This window comes from Cygnus olor, chromosome 2, assembly GCF_009769625.2.
Source record: "Cygnus olor isolate bCygOlo1 chromosome 2, bCygOlo1.pri.v2, whole genome shotgun sequence".
Lineage (NCBI taxonomy): Eukaryota > Metazoa > Chordata > Aves > Anseriformes > Anatidae > Cygnus > Cygnus olor.
Window position 1 is genome coordinate 140804168 of NC_049170.1, and position 12066 is coordinate 140816233.

General features: G+C 34.5%; 1 protein-coding gene across 2 annotated transcripts in view; it reads left to right on the forward strand.

Moving 5' to 3' along the window:
* ZFPM2 (zinc finger protein, FOG family member 2) overlaps positions 1–12066 on the forward strand; it is a 312130-nt gene that overhangs the window by 83530 nt on the left and 216534 nt on the right. The window lies entirely within an intron of this gene.

The following is a 12066-nucleotide window of genomic DNA, read 5'->3' on the forward strand; positions in this document are numbered from 1 at the left end:
TTTTTCTATTATGCACTTCTAAGGAGGCACAAGCACAGTGTTGCTAAGGTATAAAAAGTGATGGTAGCATGGGAATACTTTCCAAATATCTGTTCAATATAAATATGTAAAACCTCTGTTGTATCATAAAAGTACCTAAGACAAAGGGGTCAGCTGTATTTTTGAATGAGGTGAATTTGCAGTTAAGTTCATCAGTGTTTTCATGGGTATGGACTCTAGGTAGGGCCTTAAAAATCCATTATATTTAATATATTTTAATCCTGCTGTTGGAAAATGTGCGTCTGAAGCTAGACATACACTTAGAATAGCTGTATCTCTAATAGACGTTTTCCCTAAAAAGGATGAACATGTCAGAAAAGAGTTTCAGAAGTGTTCTATCAATAATTTATAATTCAATAATAATATTTAATTAGAAAAAAAAAATCCTATATTTCAATCACATTTTCATCCTTGCTTGATTTTGCAAATTACTGTGTGCTCTTCATGAGGAAAAGAATAACGCTAATGGTAATTTTCTGAAACCAGCACCTGGAAAATATAATGCAAACAAAAATGAAGACATAGTAAATCTGGTTATTATGATGTCATTTAAAATGTTCTTAATGATAATATACAAGTTGATACTTTATATAAAGCACTATGGTATTATATGAAAACAAGATCTTGTAATAAAATACACTACAGTACATTTGAACTAATACAAAAGGCATCCGTGGATGGACCAGAATAACCTTTTCCAGCTTCATTGCAGATTTAAAGGCTGTCAGTAATTAACATATGACTTGAAAAAAAAAAATTATAAATAAATTCTATCTTAAATAGATACATTTTTGTTCATTGTTTAGTGTATAACAGTATTCAACATAGTTGAAAATGTATTTGTGTTGGCTGTTGTCTTTTTTTATGAGCTATCTTATAGAAATGTTAAAGATACATTTTTATGACTTTTTTCTTGGAAAAAATGTTCAGTTAAACAGCAAGATATCAAACAGTAAGATGTGTAATACATATTCTGGTAATACATATTTATTGTTTGCTTTGACATGGGTTACGGTTTAACTTCAGCAAATGGTTGGCCAATGACATGAAATGAAGAGCTTTGTTTTATTTAAGTACAGATTTTTTAAAGGGAATAATATGTATGAAGGTTGGAAAGGAATGGATATGGACTCCATGACATGCTCTCCATCATGCATACTTTCTGAAATGAATTTGGTTATTTATTGATACAGAGAAAAAAAAAAAAAAAAAAAAGATCAACAGAAATTAATTTCAGCCATGCAGTACAAGAAAAATGATAACTTCTTTCAGATCTTTGAAAAAAAAAACCACAAACCCAAAGCATGAAATATTTTGCTTATTTAGGGGTTTGTGGTAGCACTGCAGAAAAAAAAAGAGTCATTAAAAACTTAGGTTTACTTAACTTTACCTGCTCACAGTATAGATGCTACCTTTATGAGTAGTTTGTCATAGTTTGTTATGGAATCTACATCTGGTCTTTCTACTGCGATAGAGCTCTCAGAAACCAAGGAAACGTGTTCTTCATGATGCAAGTTGGTAGACTGATAGTCTGAACTGTGACAACTTGACAACTCAAGGAAAATTCTTTATAAATTTAGAGCTCGCCCGCCCTCCCTTCCTTCCTTCCTTCCTTCCTTCCTTCCTTCCTTCCTTCCTTCCTTCCTTCCTTCCTTCCTTCTTTCTTTATGAAAAATCTACAGTTAAATGTGCTGTAGCTTCAAAGAGTTTCCACTGATGCAGTCTTTCAAATCACATAAACTTGTGACCTTCACTGACCAATAAGGAATTTCTGCAGTGATAATGCCTACTCTATGTAGTCACTTTGTTACCTGAATATATATATATATTTTAAGTTATCTGTAATTTTCATTGGTTTTGTCCTATTTTTTTTTTTGAAGTTCTTTTTAATGAGAAGACAACTCTGAAATAATGGAAACTGAGGTCAATAGACTGTGTATAGACACACAGTAAAGGACCTGATTCTTTTTCCTTTATGGCCAACAGCAAAAGTAAAAAAAAATAATAAAAAAAAATAGTCTGCAAAGCAAGACTGGGCTTAAACGAATTTTATATGAAAAGATTTATTTCTTTGAAAGTGCAAGTAGAGATCATTTTACAGCCTTAAATACACTGTTTGTTATCAGATGGATGCCTTGATATGTGTAGATGCACACAGTATACACATATAGTAATATGCGTGCATTATACATATCATAATCCTTTGTATTATTGCTAGGTTATCAGTGCAAATGAAGCTAGTGATCAGTGTTCTAACAGATAATGAACAAAAAGAGTATCTCCTACATGTCTTCTACAGACTATAAGTCACACAAGAATAGGATCATCCCCTTTTTTACTGCATATCTATTCTATGTAAGCCTGCCTAACTTGGGGAACTGTGAATGAAATATCCTAGAGGTTCCATGCTTCCATACCAGAACTCTTCTTAATTCACATTCAGTATACTGTCAATTATTTCATCCTTATTCCCTATATAAGCTATTACTTTCACAGCCATATAGGAGCACAGCTTTCTTGCAGAACATGTTGAATTTGTGAGTTGGATAGTCTTCAAAGTCAGTGTCAGAAGTTCTTTTGATATGTATCTGAAATTATCCTAGAAAGTGAGATAATGTGATTTGTCCACATAACCAAAATGAAAAAAAAAAAAAAAGGCAATGGAAAAGAAGACTTACAACTCTCTTTGTCATTTTATGGTTATTTCTTATGTACTGTTTACATTCATCTACACATTAAGTGAAAGTTTCCCATGTGTAAAATTCTGCCTCCAGTAAATCAACAGAATTTCTACTATTGATAATAGTAGAGCGGGATGAAGTCACAACTCATGTGAAATCTCAGGAGACTCATAATGACTCATATACATATATCAAAGAACTATAGAAAAAAACATATACGATGATTAAATATAACAGTGTAGTTTCTTTTTATTACCATTGCAAGTTGGTGTTTTTCTTAACATATATCAGAAAGAGTAAGAAAAATAGTAAATACAAAATTAAATAGTGCTTTAAAGTAATGATATGCTGTGTGTGACACTGCTATGAATTTTTAATAAAAGATACACTGAAACAGTCTTTCATGTGAATTCTGAAGTATTGCTTTAGCAGGATGTGGATCAGAAAGATCCTTGTGAACATTTCACATGCCAGGTTCACATTTTTACCTGTTACAAAAGGTAGTTTGAAAAGCTTTTCTGAATAGATTTCCTGTAACCATTCATAAGAATTGCTGTAAATATGTATTGATTGTTGGGCTAAATCTGCATTATTTACTAATACTCTAAGCAGTTTGGGTTACAAAGCAAGAGTGTATAATATGGATTGGAATGGTTGGTAGACCACTGCAGGATGGAAACAGATATTAATGATAGTCTTTCTTTTTTTTTTTTTTTTTTTCTTTTCTTTCTTTTTAAACCAGCCCTAAGAAGGACTTGGAGATTACTGTCCTGATTTCGTTTCTTTTTTGATTGGGGGATGTGGTAGATATAAGATCTTGGAAATGCTATTTGATGTAAATTAACAAAAATCCATGAAACATAGTTAACCATAGATATAGTCTGACAGTAAGAAGAATATTGTGAAGAAGGAGAGGAAATCATAGAATGACTGTGTGTTACTCTGACAGTGAATCGGTATTATCTCTGCTATCAGATAATGCAGTTATCATTAATTTTCACATTTGCATTTCAATCTTTGGAAGGAAATGACTCTTGCCGGATGAAGATAAGAGCTCTGTACCACTATAATGAACCATCATTTTATCCCGATGCTTTGTATCCATATGAAAATGAGGCTGGGTGGTGGTGTGGTATGTGAGGAAGGGGGGGGGGGGGGGTCACAGAAACATTATAACAAAGTGTCAAAATCACTACAGACTTTTGGAGCCCTTTATGAAACAAGAGGCAGTCTAAATAAATCTTCTGTAGTGAAGTGGGTATTGGATTAAAAGAAGAGAGCCCAGCTCCTATACCGGGGTGTTGGGAGGCGGGGTAGAGGAGCTGGGGAGGATTTCTGTGGATCTTGATCTGATTCTTTTGCTAGTTCGGAACTAAGAGGCGGCCATGCAGAAAGTAGGGGGGTAATAGTCATCAAATTAACCCATGGACTGCAGGTCTTATTTGGACACTTGAATACTATTGAGGTTGGTGAAGCTAATGGTAGTGAACCACTGACTTCATGGTTTGGTTCTGATACTGGAGCTGTTCTGGGAGGTCACCACACCTGTGTGTTAAGTGTTTCAAATAATTTTCACTCTTGTACTTAGAACTGAACCAGGTCTTCAAGGACTGTGGTGTTCCCAGGCCTTTTCATGCATAGCACAGCTTACTGTTGATTACCTGAAACTCTGTCAGCAGTGCAGACCTCTGCAAGGCATTGTTCCATTTGAGGTCTGATTGCTTAACTAAAACCATTTTTCCCCAAGTACTCTTTCATATATTCACCTTGTTTAACCTTAGTAGTGTACTTAGTGACTTTATCCGTACATCATTGTGACTCGCTATCAAATGTCTGCTACAAGCATGAACTCTTGAAGACATCCCACCCATTTTTTGTGACAAAAGCTGAGATTCTTATATCATCAAATGATGGTAAAAACTGGTGTTTAAATCTACAATATTTTAAAAGTCAGTATTAGTGTATAACATGCAAGCATTTATAGGAGCACCAGGATGTGGTGCTTTTGTCCAGGGGTAGTGCTGAGGTGGTGGGACTGAGGAATTATTCTGCTGGCTGTAGCAGCTGGTGCAAACCCTTCTGAGGGCCCCACCTCTCTGCTCTAACCTGATGAGCATGTTCCTCTTTTAAAGAGAAGATGCAGGGCTAAGAGCTGTAAGGAAAACTGGGCTACACATATGTTAGTGAATTCAGTAGTCACAGAAACTGAAGAGTACATATCAGCGAAGTGCTAAAAATGTCCCTGGCATGGTTGTGGTTGAGGCCAGCTGACACTCTTCCAAAATAATTCCCAAATTTCAGGGAGCATTGCAGGGAGCCTTCTCCATAGGTAATCTGTATGCAGTAACCTATTGAAAGGCTAAGGGAGTCTCCCAGCACATAGGTGTGGCCCATTTCATACTATTTAGCCTCAGTGCCCAGAACTTTCCTTTGGCACATGCAATTAGCTTTCCTTTACCAGAAGGAAGGTTTTCTTCCTTCTTTTACACCCTCGAACAGATGTTGCTAGTACAGAAACTGTCTTTTCTGCAAGGCAATTGATCTTGTTGCCAGGCTGTTCCCCCTAAAAACCTGAAAGATGAGAAAATGAGAGTGGTTGTGTGAACTAACATGGAAGTAGCAACCTAATATTTGCAGCCATCTTTCCCACATGCAAGCCTGTTTGTAGGAAACAGGCTGTTGCATGAGCTACTGAGTAGGTGTAATAGATAAAATCAAGTCATGAGGAGAATTTTTATTCTACGTCCACTCCTGACCGTATGAAATGATGCCAGCTAACCAGAAATGGCAGTCACCAAGGCTTTAAAAGAAAATTGAGGTGTTTCCTCAATAGGCAGTACTAAGTATTGAAAATGAAGAGATATTTACTATCTTGAAGTCACTTGCTCTTATGGTGACTTCTGTGGCATCCATTTCATGGTTCAAGGTGCAAATACTGTAGGATTCTGTAAACTTGGAGATAAACCTTACCGTATTTGACTTGTGACATAAAATATCAATGAGGAGTGAGTTAATCACTGGCTACTGGAGCCCTTATCAAGCACTCAACTGTTTTGTCATTAGAGATGCCATTTCCTTAACATTGTTTCGTGCAAGTAACACATACGTAAATTTAAATTCTGTTTCAAAATTAGGTGCTATGGAAATGCACCTAGTTTAGAAGTAACGTTTTCTCATATGTACATTTTAAATGTGTAGAGCTTTAATTTTGTTCGGACAAGTAGCCTTTTAGAATATTTTCAAACGCAGAACTTCATTTTAATGCTTGTCCAAATGCTTCAGAAAAATGAAACTATCTAAAACCTTCAAGTCTATTAGCATTTAGTTTAATGGCATTTGTATAATATTTCTGGGCCTTTATTTACCCAGTTGTGAAATATTTACTTGATGTAGCATGGCTTTTCATTTTCAGTATTTTAGGTGTAAATTGTGCTTTGGAAACTACCTTAATCTGCAAGTGGGCAAGTTTTCAGACTAAGTAGACTCAATTTCATTTGATCCAGGACCTTCCTAAATTCTTTTCTACTTGTATATGTCCAGCATGAGGCAAGAACATCATCCTGAATTGTAAAATGCACTGGACTCTGAATGAAAAGTGATACACATTATAATTGTATTCTATTTTGATTGGCGTTTATGTTTCAAGCACAAAAGACTTCTTGTTCTCTGAAAAAAGTTGATAGCTGGGAAAGGCATGTGCAAGGGACGAATGATCAGATTCACTAGGTACTTCACTTTGGACATGATACACTATATAGTGGATATTATGTGAAGTACAAATCCCTGTAGGTCACACAGTGAAGGACTCGTAGTCTGTGAAAGTCTGCAGGGAATCAATGAACATCTGCATTACAATACATTGTTTCTTGTAGTTTCATGCACCAAGGGACCTGCAGAGGCTGGCAGAAAGCTTTGCACTTTTCAGCTGTCTCCACTGTAGTGTGGTCATAAAGGCAATATAACACCCCGGTAATTGCAAAGGACTAGGAGACAATGTCTGTTTTGGGAAACAGATGGGGTGAGAATCAAAAGAGACATGTAATTGGTTCACAACTGTTTTGCTCTTTGTTGTGTTTTCCTCGTTAATTCAACTAAGATTATTGCATGCAGAATACTGCATAGCAACATTGCCTTGAACAGCTGAAGGACAGATGTGTTAATACAATGAACTATATGCACAACATAGCGTTATTTACCATGCAACACAATAGTGCAGCAGTTGGGTGCAAGCACCTACTGAGCAATGTTAGTGCCTTTATTACTTAAATTGGCAGCTTTCTTTTGGTTTCTGTTATGTGTCCTGTGTTCAGCATATATAATTAAAGAACATATTTTTATTTTCAGAATGTATTTTCCTCCTCCCTCACTTATTTTCTTTCTGTTAAGACATCATAACATAAAATTTTAAATAATGTAACCAAACAAACGCATTATCACCAGAAGCCATTATACCTCCATTTGAGAGAACCAGCTTTTGCTGGAAGTAAATTTAGTGTGATGTGTCAGTGACAAACTAGATATGAATATTTACCCAATAAAATTACACAGTTCAGAATGGTTCTGAGTCTGGAAATGGAGCTGAACCGTGTGGTCATGGGATGGCAAGAGTGTCCTAAGGGCAATATCCCTGTCTAAATTCTGACCCTGACTTTCTCAGTATTTGTGTTTAACTTAATGATACCAGATTAACACACATTTTATTTTAGGATTTTAATTATCTTATTTCATTTTTTAGGCCATTTTACCATTGCATGCCCAAAGGAGGGATATGGATTGAATAGTAGATCTTACTTTGTCTCCTTGATGTAGGCTTCAGACAAGGGTGTGTGTAAACCACCTTTGTATACAAAGTGCAATGGTGGTGATCACTGGAGAAGTGCTGGAGTAAACTTTTATGCAATCATTCAACACTTATTCATCAATATGACAAAAATAAGCATGGTTATCTTAATAGAATCAGACTTCATTTTTGTTTAGTTAAAATATATTTAAGTTATTTAAATATGTTCTCATGAGAGTCAGTGAAAGAAAGAAAGAAAGAAAGAAAACAAACAAAAAAAAACACAGAATCAAATAGTCAGAAACATGGCCCAGAGTTAAAAAAAAAAAAAAAAAAAAAAAAAAAGAAAAGAAAAGAAAAGTAATATATATACTTATATGTACATATATTTGGATAGGCAGATAAGAATTAAAGCCTATGTGTCTGGAAAGCCTTAACGGCGCAATGGCACTAGTGCCTAGTTTTTCCTGCAGTCAGCTTGTTAGTTTAGACTTTCCAAAAGAGCTGTGCAGAGGCCATCTGAGTTCTTGGCTTTTTTTTTTTTTTTTTTTTTAACCTTACTCTTTCCCTTCCTCCCATATATCCTTTATCTCCCTCAAGACCCTCAAACAATTTATTCATGCTGGAAAACTTGAACAGATGAACAGACATACTTGGCTTCTCAACATATTCTTGGGGATTACAGATAGAAAAACTTTCCAGTATTTTTTGTAATTTTGTCTTGAGTAAGTATTCCAGGATTATGCAGTGGCCTATTGTTTTTTTATGAAGAAAAATTGGCTGATACATTTCAGGGATTGAGGATGAAGTTGTAAAAATGGTATGTTACTTAAAGAAAATACTCAAGTGGGATGATTCAGGTCTGTGCTTCTCTGATTTTATGACGATATAGTTTCATTAATATCAAAGGTACTTCATCAGCATAAAACCACAATGATGGATTATTATGGATAATTTAGAAAGATAAGATAATACATATTATGGACATAATGTTCCAGAGTGGTTCATATATGTGTTTTGGGATGGGTGGTTCTTAAAGGAGACTGAATTTCAAATGACATCATTGTGTGAAGAAAGGACTTCATTAAGTTATCTGAAATTTAGTATTTGTATTGTGGTGCCAAAGCTACTAATCAGTTAAGAAATCTTTGGCTTACATCTATAAATAAATGCTAGTTCTTAAAATAAAAAAAAAAAAAAGAGAGAGAGACTATCTGGGAAGCAGTCGTGATTAGCATTCACTGAGAGTTTTTTTAGGTGTAATATAGTCATGTATACAATGTTTATAAATGTATACAACAATACATTATTAATATATTATTATATTAATATACATAATATATAAATGTATACAATATTGTAAATGCTTCATATTTATTATGTTCTGATAAAATATGTATAATTTTAAACTTTGTTTACTATTTCTAGTATTGTAATTTGTACTTTGTGGATTTTCATTGACTTATTCTTTGAAAAGACTTTTTTGCCCAAATTACAGAATTCCTTAGTATTTGATATTGATTACTTTTCAAAGTATGTACTGGATCTCAATTTTTCTCAGAAATTTTCTTTAAAAGGTACTTTCTAAATATATGCCTATTTCTAACAGAAGAAAAAAAACACCCAATAACAAAACAACAGATAATTTGGTGTGTTGCAGTCTGATAAGAGCTAGCATTTAGTTTAATTACTATATCCATAATACTTTAGCCATCAAATTTTGAGCCTCTTCCAAGGAAATTATTTTTCTCTCATCTTGTCCTGCTAATCCTTGTTTTAGTAGTTAAAACTTTCTTAATTTTCTTTTCCATATCATCATGCCATGTGTGAATCATATAGAATCGAAGAACTGTGTGAAAAGTTTGTTGACAGGGAAGAGAAGAGGAGAAGAGCAATACAGAATTTAAAATGCCACATGCCAGAAGACATCTTTAGAGGATGCTGGAGAAGTGTTCTTGCATATTACTGGGGTACTTTCAAACATGGTATCTGACAGAGCAATGGGCAATGAGGAGCATTGAACTCTGTCCTATATGATGTTGAAAGTAAGCGTTAGATTCCTTTAATAACTTTCAGTAGGAATATATCCAATTACATAAAACCTATTCTCCTTCAATTCTGCCTCTTCTTGTTATGTTTTACAATGCCACGTGCATTTTGACAGGCGTGATGCAGTAGATTAATTGTTCTACTGATTCATTGGTTTCATAGTGTTCAGTGTTCTACATATGGGGGGGAACTCAGTCAAGAAGTTAAATAATAGTTCAGTAGTACTTAGAAACTGTGATCCTACCTATTAAAAAGCCTTTTACCATTGTCTGCTTTTTATTTTTTCTTGTAAAAAAGACAAAAATCACTTAAATACGTGGTAAAGCATGTCACATTACTATCACCATTTCTCAGCTTCTGGGATCATTGCCCTAGAAAAACGCTATGTGCATTTCCCCAAAGCTTGGACATATCATGACGCTTATCTAAAGAGAAAAATGATATATTTTTAAACGAAAAATGCTGACCTAGTTAGTAAGGCTGAAACCGTTCATTAATTAGAAGTCATAATTGCAATTACATGGTAAAATTAATTTATCACGAAAATAATCCTATCAGTTTTCCTTTTTGGAAAAATAGAACCAAATGATTTTAGCAGCCCACGTTGCTTAAGGCTGATATTACAGTGATATTGGTTGAGAGTGAATAAAGTAATCAAATTCCATTTTCAAGATCTGAAATTCTCGTACTGCATCAATGATAGTTTATATATTATATGAGTTTCACTTGAGTTGTAATTTTGTAATTACATATAATATATAAAGCATATAAGCACAGATAAATGCATAAAAGGAAAATAGTGTGCTGAAATTTAAAGAGTGAATTGAAGATAACAAAGCACATAATATATAGAAAAATTTATGTAATATGGCAAGTATGCTACAGTGTATAAAATTCAGAATGCCTTTTCTACCCTCAGGCTATTTAGAATTCCTTGATATTCAAATCTTAATGTACATTAAATGGAATTTAAGGAGGTCCACCTTTCTGGACCTCAGGCAGACTTAGCAAGTAGCGCTCCTTAGGGATACCACTTAATGTATATATTTGCAAAGATGTTATAGCCATGAAATATAGTCCTTTGATGACATCATAACTGTGAAATATGACTTTATTTTGCTCACCAGCAGTCAGGGCTTTGCTTTATCTATATTAAGCAGTCTGTATGCATAAATAAAGAATACCAAATACTGAGGCTGACTGCTCTAACCCAACATGACCACCTTCAGTTGGAGTACTCATCATTCCATGTGATACCTGATGGGTTTCAGGGAACTCTATCTGTAGAGTGGAGTGCCATCAAATATGGTAGTTTAACATTGTCTTCGCCCCAGAAATGTGGTAATAAACAGAGTGGATACTGTTAGACAGCTACATGCCCAAATTCCGCAATTACTTACACTGATTTAAATTTTAACAGAGGGCAGAAATATATTATTTCATCTTTAGGTAGGCAAACTTTGCATTCACATTTTTGGTCCTGTTGAAGTAAACAGAAAATCCACACATTGATTGCAATGGAGTTAATACCTAGTTTATTAATAGCTAGCAGTCTATTAACTACTAATTAATTTATAAATGCATATATTGTTTGAATAGGACTCACAACTACACTTACTTTATAGCAGAAAGACCAATAGCCAAAGTCATGAGGTATTCAGCCAATACTTTGTTATGAATGGGAGATAGGAACAAGTATACTCTTGAGCATCTGAAAATCTCTTAAGTGTCCAAGAAAAAGAGTTCATAGAACAGTGCAAGAAATACATACTAAATACATTTTTTCAGATTAACCAGGGGTCGGCCTCTTCTCACAGGTAGCTAGTGATAGGACTAGAGGGAATGGCCTCAAGTTGCACCAGGTGAGGTTTAGGTTAGAAATTAGGAGATATTTCACCTTCGTTATGCAATATTTGTAATAATAAAGCAAGTCCACATATGCTGTTTTTCATTAACTTAACCTTTAGTTATGCATTGTGAGATATTGGGCTTTAAATTATTTATCTGAATAAGTTTACTTCATAGGCAAAGTGTCCCACCTAACCTTGATATGATAGTTTGTTGTAATAATGGCTCAGTCTTATTTACCTGTTGTATCTGTCATCCCTGCCTTTCTGCCTGCACTTGTGTTCCCCTTTACACATGTACACGGTCACAGTACATTGTTTGTTGAGGTGACAGTTCAGTGGTGCTTCATGGAACAAACACTTCTACACTTCGGTTGCTTAACTAATGAGTCACAGAAAATGTGTGCAGCAAAGAGTCAGTTTCCCCAATGTACATGTGCTGGAAAAAACATCATTTTCCTCTTCAAGTTTTGTTTCCTTAAATAAAAAAGAAAAAAGGAAATCTTTTTGTTCTTTCTATTCCCTTTTGATCATTCATAATTTCTGATCATCTCCTTTTATATTCCTGGTCTGACTTTGTTCATGCTCTCATTTTTGCTCTGCTCTGCATTCATTCTCTTTTTGTCATTTATTTCCTTTGATTCTGTTAACGTCATTTTTCCATGTGTTC